Raw genomic sequence first — 10,529 nt, forward strand, 5'->3', positions numbered from 1 at the left:
AAAATAAAAACAACTTTAGCTGCAAAATAAAGCATTGCAGTCACTATATATATGTCTTTGAACATTGTACAAGCAATACAAAAGTATTATCAAGTAATTATGAAAAGAATATTAAAAATTGACTTCAGGACAATACAAGACGTGTTATTTGTGTTTATTGTGTCATACAATCCAACACCAATTGCATGCAGCCGCACACGTCCTTTGTAGCGATCATGACGCCTGTTGCTTAGTTGGCCATTCTCCCTTCATACACGACTCTGGTTTGAGATTGTCTTTACTGCCACAAGTGGTGGAAAAGTGTATTACAACTAAGTACCGCTGCGGCCATTGTCTTTGAACATTGTATAAACAATACAAAATTATTATCAAGTAATTATGTAAAGAATATTAACAATTGACTTCAGGACAATACAAGACGTGTTATTTGGGTTTATTTTGACATAAAATCTAACGCCAAAACGACAGCAATTGGGTAGTAACGCACTACATTTACACTGTTACATCTACTTGAGTAACTTGTGGGATTATTTTCAAAAATGTTTTCAATACAGCGTAAAACTGAATATATATTATTTAATATATATTATTGTTTTAGTTGTTTAAGAGATATTCCTGGCTCTGAATTTGTCCAGTGCTATTTTTATGTTTTTTGTGCATTACTTGTTGCCGTCATCATTAAACGAACAGGTTACTCATCAGTTACTCAGTACTTGAGTAGTTTTTACACAATATACTTTTTACTTTTACTCAAGTAAATATTTGGGTGACTACTCCTTACTTTTACTTGAGTAATACATCTCTAAATTAACAGTACTCTTACTTGAGTACAATTTATGGCTACTCTACCCACCTCTGGCAGCCGCACACGTCATTAGTAGCGATCATGGCGCCTGTTGCTTAGTTGGCCTTGCTCCCTTTATACACGACTCTGGTTTGAGATTGTCTTTACTGCCACAAGTGGTGGAAACGTGTATTACAAATGAGTACTTCTGCGGTCCATACGGACGACAGCTGAGAAACATATTTTTGTGGCGGCCCTCTAGGGGGCACTCACCTCCCGATTATGTGTGGTGTTTGGGTCTGTGGGATCCGTTTAAATTTTCTTTTTAAAGAAAAATAATACAATTAATTAATTTTTCAAACTGAGACTCACTGACATTGGTTTGTTTTCTGTTAAGAACATATATCAGAATACATATTTAATGACCACACACCATACAACTCCCCTACACATTTCCATTACATATAAGATGTCCAGGTCTAATAGAAGTGTGGAAATTCATGTTCTGTGTACCACACACACACACACATACACACACACACACACACACACACACACACACACACACACACACACACACACACACACACACACACACACACACACACACACACAACAGGCCTAGACAGGAGGAGAACAGAGTGTCGGTACACAAAACATCAGAGGTTCAAATGTGCGAGAAAATGAGAGCAGATAGTGTTGACAAACAATGTTGCAACCTTGTGTGGCAACCGCAGGTGCAGAAACACAAAAGAACAAACCCTGTGGGATGCAGAAACTGGCAGAATTTTTTTTCGAGCAACGTTCATATTGTTGTTACTCAGCCAGCGTTTGTGGGTCTGATGGACCCGTTGCATTTTGTGGCTTTTAATGCCTCACAATTAAACACTTTTATGTTAAAATACTGAACAGATGTTTAACTTATCCCAATGAACACCTGAGGGCTTCACGGTGGCAGAAGGGTTAGTGCGTTTGCCTCACAATACGAAGGTCCTGAGTAGTCTGGGGTTCAATCCCGGGCTCGGGATCTTTCTGTGTCATACTTGCCAACCTTGAGACCTCCGATTCCGGGAGGTGCGTGGTTAAGAGGGGAGGAGTATATTTACCGTGAGATTCATAGATTCACCGAGTCAAGTATTTCTTTTATACATATGTATATATATATATATATATATATATATATATATATATATATAAGAAATACTTGACTTTCAGTGAATTCTAGCTATACGTATATATATATATACATATATATTTATTTTATTATATATATATATATATATATATATATATATATATATATATACATGAAATAAATACTTGAATATCAGTGTTAATTTATATACACATTTAAAGACACATAACACTCATCTACTCATTGTTGAATTAAGGGTGGAATTGTCCATCCTTGTTTTTCTAACCATATGCATGTACAGTAACCATATGCATGTACAGTAGATGGCAGTATTGTCCTGTTTAAGAGTCTCACAACAGTGCTGTTTACGGCAGACGAACTGCTTTACAGTAGACGAAAACGGACTGCTGTTGTTGTGTGTTGTTTTACCGCGCTGGGAGGACGTTAATGGGACTGCCTAACATTAAACCCACATAAGAAACCAAGAACTCGCCCTCGATCATTTTACAGTTATAACGTCATTGGGCAGACACGCTCTTTATACACGTCACGGTCACTCAGGTCCACATGGAGCTGGAGGGGGCGTGGCCTTCTGTTCCGCCTAAATTTCGGGAGATTTTCGGGAGAAAATTTGTCCCGGGAGGTTTTCGGGAGAGGCGCTGAATTTCGGGAGGCCCCCGGAAAATCCGGGAGGGTTGGCAAGTATGTTCTGTGTGGAGTTTGCATGTTCTCCCCGTGACTGTGTGGGTTCCTTCCAGGTACTCCGGCTTCTTCCCACTTCCAAACACATGCACCTGGGGATAGGTTGACTGGCAACACTAAACTGGCCCTAGTGTGTGAATGTTGTCTGTCTATCTGTGTTGGCCCTGTGATGAGGTGGCCACTTGTCCAGGGTGTACGCGCTTTCCACCCGGTTGTAGCTGGGATAGGCACCAGCGCCCCCCGTGACCCCAAAGGGAATAAGCGGTAGAAAATAGATGGATGGGCAATAAACACCTGTTCAATATTTTAACATTCATCAGATCGTGAGGCATTAAAAGCCACAAAATGCAATCAGACCCACAAACGCTGGCTGAGTAACAACAATATGAACATTACACAAGGGTTAAGAAACACCGATATAGATGATCTTTGACTGGCATGTTTGGCATTTCGTCCACCCCAAAAAATATCAAGAATGCTCTTGTGATATATAGACGGTCTCACAATGACCCCAGGGAATATGCTGTAAAAAAAAATGTTAGCGGCTCTCAAGTTCGGAACTGAACTCGCCGGGCCTCGCATTATTCCCGGGCCAAGCTCAGATTTGCAGGTTGCTAGTTGAATAACAATACTGATGGGGAAAAATAGCCATTTATTGCTGCAGTTGCGACACTGACGCTTGTGGTGGCAGAATGATCAATCACAAGCACCACAGAGTTTTACAATTCTAATGTAAATTGATCTTCCAAGGGAGGCTGGCTAACAATATGGACCAATATGGAACCCCCCCCCCCCCCCCCCCCCACACACACACACACACACAAACTCTTCCTAAAAGCTTACATGAAGACCTAAGTCTTGACCTTGGAAATAGTTAATTGGCGTGAGAAGCTAATATATGTAACTCAGGTGATTAGCATATTTCCTCATTATTGTACAGTATTTATTTATTCAACTGCAGAGAGTAGCAGCCAAGCTAATTCTCGCTATTGAGTCTACTCTTTTTCCCCCCTCACACTTTTTACTTCTTAAAATCAATATTTTTCAATTAATTTTTTTGTTTTGTTTTTATTTTTGAGTGCTGCAGTATTTTGACTCCACAGTCTCCACTTTGCCGCAACGTGTTGTTGCTGCCCTCAGTCTCATTTTGGATCAAATAAAAACTGGAATGTTTTTTTTTAAATATATATTCTTTTCCAATTACTAATTTTTGTAGCTGCATTTTCTCCTCCCTCTCATCCCGTGAACTCCGGCTTTAAAGATGCCACGTCAATCAATCCATCAATGTTTATTTATCCAGCCCTAAATCACAAGTGTCTCAAAGGGCTGCACAAGCCACAACGACATATTTGGTTCAGAGCCCACGTAAGGGCAAGGAAAAACTCCCAACTCAGTGGGATGTCAATGTGAATGACAATGAGAAACCTTGGAGAGGACCGCAGATGTGGGTGACCCCTCTCTGAAGACATTTTGCTTGATGGCGGCCAAGTCTGCGGGCTATAGAGCGTTTTATATTCGGGCTCCAGTACTCTGGAATGCCCTCCCGGTAACAGTTAGAGATGCTACCTCAGTAGAAGCATTTAAGTCCCATCTTAAAACTCATTAGTATACTCTAGCCCAGGGGTCACCAACCTTTTTGAAACCAAGAGCTACTTCTTGGAAACTGATTAATGTGAAGGGCTACCAGTTTGATACACACTTAAATAAATTGCCAGAAATAGCCAATTTGCTCAATTTACCTTTAATAAATAAATCTATATATATATTTTAAAAAATGGGTATTTCTGTCTGTCATTCCGTCGTACATTTTTTTTCCTTTTACGGAAGGTTTTTCGTGGAGAATAAATGATGAAAAAAACACTTAATTGAACAGTTAAAAAGAGGAGGAAAACACGAAAAAAATTAAAAATAAATCTTGAAACATAGTTTATCTTTAATTTCGACTCTTTGAAATTCAAAATTCAACCGAAAAAAATGAAGAGAAAAACTAGCTAATTCGAATCTTCTTGAAAAAATAAAAAAAAGAATTTATGGAACATCATTAGTACATTTTCCTGATTAAGATTAATTTTAGAATTTAGCTGACATGTTTTAAATTGTTTAAAATCTAATCTGCACTTTGTTAGAATATATAACAAATTGGACCAAGCTATATTTCTAACAATCACAAATCATTATTTCTCTTAGTTTTTCCAGAACAAAAATTTTAAAAGAAATTCAAAAGACTTTGAAATAAGATTTAAATATATTCTACGGATTTTCTAGATTTGCCAGAATATTTTTTTTAATTTTAATCTTAATAGGTTTGAAGAAATATTTCACAAATATTCTTTGTCGAAAAAACAGAAGCTAAAATTAAGAATTTAAATTAAATTGATTTATTATTCTTTACAATAAAAAAAAATTACTTGAATATTGATTTCAATTGTCAGGAAAGAAGAGGAAGGAATTTAAAAGGTATATGGGTTTAAAAATCCTTGTATTTTTTCTCAAAAATTGTCTTTCTGAAAGTTATAAGAAGCAAAGTAAAAAATAAATGAATTTATTTAAACAAGTGAAGACCAAGTTTTCAAAAAACATTTTCTTGGGTTTTTAAATTCTATTTGAGTTGTGTCTCTTAGAATTAAAAATGTCGAGCAAAGCGAGATCAGCTTGCTAGTAAATAAATACAATTTTAAAAATAGAGGCAGCTCACTGGTAAGTGCTGCTCTTTGAGCTATTTTTAGAACAGGCCAGCGGCCGACTCATCTGGTCCTTACGGGCTACCTGGAGCCCACAGACACCGCGTTGGTGACCCCTGCTCTAGCCTTTAAATAGACCCCCCTTTTTAGACCAGTTGATCTGCCGTTTCTTTTTTATTTCCGCTCTGGACTGGTCTCTTATAATTATGTTGGATCCACTATGGACTGGACTCTCACTATTATGTTGGATCCACTCAGGCCTGGACTTTCACAATATTATGTTAGATCCACTATGGACTGGAATCTCACTATAATGCTAGATCCACTATGGACTGGACTTTCACAATATTATGTTAGATCCACTCGACTCTCACTATTATGTTAGATCTACTATGGACTGGACTCTTACTATTATGTTAGATCCACTATGGACTGGACTCTCACTATTATATTAGAGTCGGGACCCAGGGTGGACCGCTCGCCTGTGCATCAGTTGGGGACGTCTCTGTGCTGCTGACCTGTCTCCGCTCGGGATGGTCCCCCCTGCTGGCCCCACTATGGACTGGACTCTCACTATTATGTTAGATCTACTATGGACTGGACTCTTACTATTATGTTAGATCTACTATGGACTGGACTCTTACTATTATGTTAGATCCCCTATGGACTGGAGTCTCACTAATATGTTGGAGTCGGGACTCGGGGTGGACCGCTCACCTGTACATCAGTTGGGGACGTCTCTGCGCTGCTGACCTGTCTCCGCTCGGGATGGTCCCCCCTGCTGGCCCCACTATGGACTGGACTCTCACTATTATGTTAGATCTACTATGGACTGGACTCTCACTATTATGTTAGATCCACTATGGACTGGACTCTCACTATTATGTTAGATCCACTATGGACTTTACTCTCACTATTATGTTAGATCCACTATGGACTGGACTCTCACTATTATGTTAGATCCACTATGGACTGGACTCTCACTATTATGTTACACCTACTATGGACTGGACTCTTACTATTATGTTAGATCCACTATGGACTGTACTCTCACAATATCATGTTAGATCTACTATGGACTGGACTCTTACTATTATGTTAGATCCACTATGGACTGGACTCTCACTATTATGTAGATCCACTATGGACTAGACTCTCACTATTATGTTAGATCCACTATGGACTGGACTCTCACTATTATGTTAGATCCCCAATGGACTGGAGTCTCACTAATATGTTGGAGTCGGGACTCGGGGTGGACCGCTCACCTGTACATCAGTTGGGGACGTCTCTGCGCTGCTGACCTGTCTCCGCTCGGGATGGTCCCCCCTGCTGGCCCCACTATGGACTGGACTCTCACTATTATGTTAGATCTACTATGGACTGGACTCTCACTATTATGTTAGATCCACTATGGACTGGACTCTCACTATTATGTTAGATCCACTATGGACTGGACTCTCACTATTATGTTAGATCCACTATGGACTGGACTCTCACTATTATGTTAGATCCACTATGGACTGGACTCTCACTATTATGTTAGATCCACTATGGACTGGACTCTCACTATTATGTTACACCTACTATGGACTGGACTCTTACTATTGTTAGATCCACTATGGACTGGACTCTCACTATTATGTTAGATCTATGATGGACTGGACTCTCACTATTATGTTAGATCCACTATGGACTGGACTCTCACAATATTATGTTAGATCTACTATGGACTGGACTCACTATTATGTTAGATCCACTATGGACTGTACTCTCACAATATTATGTTAGATCCACTCGACGTCCATTGCACCGGTCGCTAGAGGGGGGAGGGTCACCTACATCTGCGGTCCCCTCCAAGGTTTCTCATTGTCTTCCCATTGGGTTGAGTTTGTCCATGCCCTGATGTGGGATCTGAGCCGAGGATGCCGTTGTGGCCTTTGCAGCCCTTTGAGACACCTGTGATTTAGGGCTATATAAATAAACATTGATTGATTGATTGATGATTTTCTACCAATCTTGCTGAAATTTGACGCACATGAGCCCGTCAGTCCACTGAAGGTATGCGCCAAATTCCTTGGATGAGCTGTGTGAGAAATTTCAAGTCAACACGACTTCTGGGGGTCAATAATAATAGCAATAACATTAGTTGTTGCCGTGTCTCAGTTCTGTACACTGAGGTCTCCCCTTTGGTGCAGGAGATCTGTTAATGTTACAGGAAGTGTGGATGTGCCTTAAAGGCCTACTGAAATCCATCCATCCATCCATTTTCTACCGCTTATTCCCTTTTGGAGTCGCGGGGGGCGCTGGCGCCTATATCAGCTACAATCGCAGGGCGGCCTACTGAAATGAGATTTTCGTATTTAAACGGGGATAGCAGGTCCATTCTATGTGTCATACTTGATCATTTCGCGATATTGCCATATTTTTGCTGAAAGGATTTAGTAGAGAACATCGACGATAAAGTTCGCAACTTTTGGTCGCTAATAAAAAAGCCTTGCCTGTACAGGAAGTAGCAGACGATGTGCGCGTGACGTCACGGGTTGTAGGGCTCCTTACATCCTCACATTGTTTATAATCATAGCCACCAGCAGCAAGAACAATTCGGACCGAGAAAGCGACAATTTCCCCATTAATTTGAGCGAGGATGAAAGATTCGTGGATGAGGAAAGTTAGAGTGAAGCACAAAAAAAGAGACGGCAGTGTGAGCGTTTCCGATGTTATTAGACACATTTACTAGGATAATTCTGGAAAATCCCTTATCTGCTTATTGTGTTAATAGTGTTTTAGTGAGATTACAAAGTCATACCTGAAAGTCGGAGGGCTGCGGTGAACGCCAGTGTCTCTGGGAGAAGCCAATGGAGGAGCCAAGATCACAGATGCCTTTTTGACAGCTGCAGGAGGAGGTCGCATAATCCACTGAAGTCTCCGGTAAGAGCCGACTTAATATCACAATTTTCCCATCCAAAAACTTGCTGCTTGACGTAGAGAAACATGTTCGCTTGACCGCTCTGTGTTAAAGCTTCACAACAAACAAAGAAACACATACACATACGTCTACATACGCGACGTTTTCAACAGGATATCTCGCGGGAAATTTAAAATTGCAATTTAGTAAACTAAACCGGCCGTATTGGCATGTGTTGCGATGTTAATATTTCATCATTGATATATAAACTATCAGACTGGTGGTCGGTAGTAGTGGGTTTCAGTAGGCCTTAAAGAGCTGCCCGGACAATGAGGCTGCCAGCTCGGGGTTTTGACCGTGTTGCTTGGCGTCGCCGGACTTAGCGTCCATTCAGCGGGGAGTCGTGGTGGAGCTGGGAAAATGACCACTGTTACATATAAACAGCCCCGTACAGTATATCTTTCAACGACATGCCTCAAATTAGCAGCTTAATTGGAGGTCGACGCTTTTCTTTGGCGCGGGCGGCTTTTTTCCAGAAGTCGTCTGCCGACCGCATCCTGTGAGGCCGCGTTCCAGGCGAGCGTTGCCGTGTTCCGCTTAACCACACTCTCTAATGTGCGCTTCCACCGTGGCAGACGCGCAGACGGAGCAGCATTGTGAGCGCTGCCTGGCGGCGGTAGTGAAGCGGACGGGAGCCACGATGACGACTTTACGGCTCTGGTGAATACGTGACAACTGTGAATTACAATGAGGAAGGGATGTCGTAAAAAAAAATTTTTAAAAAAATTGTAGACCCGCCTTTTTTTATGCCTCTGTCGGGAGTTTGGAAGGGAAGCCAAGGCTGGCAATTGTCTCCTAACTCAGGGGGGGGAAGACGTCTTGACATTTTAATTGATGAAAGAAATAGAAATCATATATTAAAGGGCAACGCACGAGCACATGAGTGGTTTCCCTCGCACTCCACATGGAAATGTCAAGAAGAGAGGCGGAGCCGAAGAAGAAAACAAATATCGATTTGCACCTGGTACTAGTAGGTACTAGGAAAATGTACCGTGGGCTTGCTGATTGCTTCCCATGCTGGCTGCTCTCGCCTGATCTCTGGATGCTGCAGTATTCGACTCCACAGTCTCAACTTTGCTGCAACGCTCCATTTTCTTGCTGCCCTCAGTCTCAACGGAAAAAACAAATATAAACACTGGCGCTAATGTTACTTGTAATTTGTTGTTTTAGCTCTGAATGCCGCAGTATCATACTCCACAGTCTCCATTTTGCTGCAGTGGCCCTTAGTCTCCTCTTGACTAACATGTGCCCGCTGATACGGAGAAACAATAAAATAGACACTCATGTTAATGTTAACTGTAATCTGTTGTTTTAGCTTTGAATGCAACAGTATTATACTACACAGTCTTCATTTTGCTACAGTGGCCCTTAGTCTCCTCTTGACTAAAATGTGCCTGCTAATACACAGAAACAACAACATAAACACTCATGGGAATGTTAACTGTAATCTGTTGTTTTAGCTCTGAATGCCACAGTATTAAACTCCACAGTCTCCATTTTGCTGCAGTGGCCCTTAGTCTCCTCTTGACTAAAATGTGCCTGCTGATACACATAAACAATAAAATAAACACTCATGTTAATGTTAACTGTAATCTGTTGTTTTAGCTCTGAATGCTACGGTATTATACTCCACAGTCTCCATTTTGCTGCAGAGGCCCTTAGTCTCCTCTTGACTAAAATGTGCCTGCTGATACACAGAAACAACAAAATAAACACTCATGTTAATGTTAACTGAAATCTGTAGTTTTAGCTCTGAATGCTGCAATATTATACTCCACAGTCTCCATTATGCTGCATTGACCCTTAGTCTCCTCTTGACTAACATGTGTCTGCTGATACACAGAAACAACAAAATAGACACTCATGTTAATGTTAACTGTAATCTGTTGTTTTAGCTCTGAATGCCGCAGTATTATACTCCACAGTCTCCATTTTGCTGCAGTGGCCCTTAGTCTCCTCTTGACTAAGATGTGCCTGCTGATACACAGAAAAAACAAAATAGACAGTCATGTTAATGTTAACTGTAATCTGTTGTTTTAGCTCTGAATGCCGCAGTATTATACTCCGCAGTCTACATTTTGCTGCAGTGGCCCTTAATCTCCCCTGGACTAAAATGTGTGTGCTAATACACAGCTACAAATGATACAAGTAAACATGCTAGCATAAACCATAGACTTTGTCTTCAAGGGAAACTGCACTTTTTGGCGGGGATTTTTGACTAGTGTTGCCTATTTTTGCCTGCAAAAATGTTAAAAAAAA

Source organism: Nerophis ophidion, linkage group LG01 (assembly GCF_033978795.1).
Source record: "Nerophis ophidion isolate RoL-2023_Sa linkage group LG01, RoL_Noph_v1.0, whole genome shotgun sequence".
NCBI lineage: Eukaryota > Metazoa > Chordata > Actinopteri > Syngnathiformes > Syngnathidae > Nerophis > Nerophis ophidion.